This window comes from Rutidosis leptorrhynchoides, chromosome 2 (assembly GCF_046630445.1).
Source record: "Rutidosis leptorrhynchoides isolate AG116_Rl617_1_P2 chromosome 2, CSIRO_AGI_Rlap_v1, whole genome shotgun sequence".
Classification (NCBI taxonomy): domain Eukaryota; kingdom Viridiplantae; phylum Streptophyta; class Magnoliopsida; order Asterales; family Asteraceae; genus Rutidosis; species Rutidosis leptorrhynchoides.
Genome location: NC_092334.1, coordinates 96,435,518 through 96,439,239, shown reverse-complemented (window position 1 = coordinate 96,439,239; position 3,722 = coordinate 96,435,518). Strand labels below are relative to the sequence as shown.

Below are 3,722 nucleotides of genomic sequence, written 5' to 3'. Positions count from 1 at the left end.
GTTGGTTTCAATTCTCCAAGGTCTAGTTTAGTGTATAGTGAATACGACATTAAATATATACTAGCACCTAAATCTGCCAATGCTTCTATTGAATTAAGACTACCCAGAAAACATGGAATTGTGAAACTTCCTGGATCAGATAGTTTTTCTGGTATTTTATTCAACAGCACTGCAGAACAATTAGCATTCATAGTAACAGCCGAGAGTTCTTCCATTTTCTTTCTATTTGTGATTAGATCTTTCAAAAATTTAGCATATCTAGGCATTCCTGAAATCACATCAATAAAAGGAAGATTTACATTTATCTGTTTAAACATATCCAAGAATTTGGATTGCTCGGCTTCAAGTTTCTCTTTTCTCATTTTACTCGGGTAAGGAAGTGGTGGTTGGTATGGTTTAACATAAGGTTTAGCTTTAACTGTGTTATCTTCATTAACCTTTTCAACTACCGGCTCTTTTTTCCTTATCTTGTTCAGGTTATGGTTCTTGTGGAGTAGGAATAGCTTCATTAGAAATTACAGGTATTTCAGGTGGTTTAAGTGTAATACCACTTCTTGTGGTAATGGCTTTAGCTGTTTCATTCCGGGGGTTAGTATTTGTATCACTTGGTAGACTTCTCGGTTTTCTTTCACCTATTAACCTTGCTAGGTTACTTACTTCTTGTTCCAGATTTTGAATAGAAGCTTGTTGATTTCTAAATGCTTGAGCATTTTGTTCATTGGTTTGTTTCTGAGATGTGAAAAACTGTGTTTGAGATTCAACTAGCTTCGTCATCATATCTTCTAAATTCGGCTTTTTATCATCGGTTTGTGGTGGTTTGTTTTGAAAATTAGGTCTTTGCTGATTGTAAGTATTATTAGATACTTGTTGATTACTTGGACCTTGTTGGTTGTTGTATGGAACATTTCGATTATAATTCTGGTTTTGATTGTAGATTGGTCTTGGCGGTTGATAATTATTTCCAGGCCATTGGTTTATGTATGAAACATTCTCTCTTTGTTCCATTGTTAGTTCAATACTGAGACAATCTTTTGTCAAATGTGGTCCTCCACACTGCTCACAACTAATTCGTATTGAGTGTATATCCTTAGTCATCTTTTCCATTCGTCTCTCGACAACATCTATCTTTGCGGCAATGGAATCTAAGTCATGGCTAGAATCGGCTCTAGCTGCTTTAGATGATCTAACGATATCTTTTTCTTGGTGCCACTCATGTGAGTGGGAAGCAGTGTTATCAATAATTTTGTAAGCATCAGTTTCGGTTTTCTTCATAGTAGAACCACCAGCTGCTATATCTATGTCTTTCCTTGTAGTGATGTCGCATCCTTGGTAGAATATTTGTACTATTTGAAAGGTGTCTAAACCATGTTGCGGACATCCTCTCAATAACTTTCCAAATCTTGTCCATGCCTCATATAGAGTTTCATTTGGCTTCTGTGTGAACGTAAGAATTTCTCCTTGAAGTCTCACGGCTTTGGATGCCGGAAAGAATTGTTTAAGAAAATTTTCAACTAAAACGTCCCATGTATCAATCGCCCCTTCAGGTAATGATTCCAACCAATATTTGGCTTCTCCCTTTAAAGTCCAGGGAAATAACATGAGATATATCTGTTCATCCTCCACTTCTCTTATTTTAAATAGTGTGCAGATCCTATTAAAGGTACGAAGATGTTCATTTGGATCTTCCTTCGGTGCACCACTAAATTGGCATTGATTAGTCACCATGTGTAGAATTTGTCCTTTGATTTCATAATCTGGCGCATTAATGTCTGGTTGAGTAATTGCGTGACCTTGGCCAGTGTGTTTAGCTCTCATTCGGTCTTCCATACTTAGAGGTTCCAGATTCTCCATAATTGAATTTGTTGAATCTGAATCACTAGAGGATTCTGATTTATTGGTTGGTTCATCAACAATCTCTGTTTGAATGATTGGTGGTTCCGGAGGAAAGATTAATGGTTCAGGATCTATAAATTGTCCCTGAATATTCTCCTGATTCTCAATTGTGAGGTCGGGTTCAAAAAATGGATTATCGGAAATTTGAATTGGAGTACTCGGTCGACTGGATGACGATTCTAAAGAAAAATCAACGACGACAATATTTGCTAGATGTCTTGATCGAGTTACAGGTGGTGAACGTACAAAAGGTGGTGAACGTTTTGCTCGGTGCATTCACTGAATATCCTATTAGTTTTTAAAAAGGAAGAAAAGTTATATAAGTTATCAAATTAATAGACTTCTCTGATTTTTGCCCACGTTTCGAATAGCCAAAAGATGCAGCAGAGGGGCAGGATTCGTTTGGTCTCAATATAATTGAGTACTGTTTGGCTCCAATAACCCGGCCCACGTACAAATCCAACTATTACTACGAACCAGAAAATTTTGATGTCTATCAATTTAACCACTTAAAATAAATTTTCGTAATTTAAAGAAATATTAGATAAGAAATAGAGAAAATTCTAAGTCCTAAAAACTAGAATGGCGAGAAATAAGAAAGAAAAAGAGCGCGTCGAAAAAAGTCGAAAAATAAAAGGGTTGAAAAATAAAAGGCGTCGAAAAATAAAAATAAGAAAGTAGCGCGTCTAAACTTAAAAAGGAACTAAAAACTAAAAACAGCATCGCAAAATTCTAAAGCACCTAGATCTTAGTCTAAAGAAAAAGCACTTAAGGGAATTTACGGCAAATCTTAAAAATCTATAAGTAAACACAAAATAACTATGGCAAAAACTATGACTTAAAACTAAATACGAGCGAAAAATACAAATATTACGCTAAAAACAAATAAAAAGGAACAAAATATAAAAATAAACTAAAAGTTGTAAAAATTACAATTTTTATTAAAATATTATTTTTATATAAAACTATTAATTTTATATATTTAATAAAACTTAATATAACTTAAAAATACAAATTAATTAAAAACTAAACTAAATAATTTAAAATTAAAACCTAATTAATATTAATATTAATATAATTAACCCTAATTTCACATTAAATGATACCAGGTTTTACCTGTCAGAGGACCTCCGCGAGTGCGGTATGGTCCAGTTCAAATGCTCCGAGAGTCGCGGAGGGTCAAATTTAAGCTGAGAAAGGGTTCGTTTTTTATATAATTTTTTTTTAATTTTCTGTTTTTCTATAAATATAAAATATATATAAATATAAATAAATATTTATATAAAACAATAAAATACTTATATTTAAACTCAAAAATAAAAATACTTTTTAACTTTCTATATTTTTTTACAAACCCTTTTTGTATTTTTATATTTTTATATTTTTTTTTAAAAAACTTATATTTTTATACGAAGGACTTAATAAAAACTTTTACAAAATTATATTATTATTATTTTTTTATATCATTAGCGTTGCGCTTTCGGCGTTTAAGTTCCCCGACAGCGGCACCAAAAATACTTGATGTTAAGTTAGGTGTATATGAAATAGCTTTATTTTTACTAGGAAAAACTATTAAATACGATACAATTTTACACAAGATATTTATTTATTTATAGAATGGATATACCTAAACCTTGCTACAACACTTATAGGCAGTGTACCTAATCGTATAGTAGTGTAGTTTTAAGTAAGTCTGGTTCGTTCCACAGGGAATCTTTTAAACAAAGCTTAACGCTATATTAGTTTTAATTTATAAAAATACAAATATATATATAAGTAATATTATTATTATAAAAAGGGGGTTTTACCGTTTAATGACCGGTTTGTCA

The 3,722-nt window shown here is 32.1% G+C and overlaps 1 non-coding gene across 1 annotated transcript; it reads left to right on the top strand.

The window, feature by feature from the left end:
• Positions 1-1,360: 1,360 nt before the first annotated feature.
• Positions 1,361-1,467, top strand: LOC139895365 (small nucleolar RNA R71). The gene has a single exon (XR_011775820.1). It is a non-coding gene; the product is annotated as a small nucleolar RNA R71 (small nucleolar RNA).
• Positions 1,468-3,722: the final 2,255 nt, after the last annotated feature.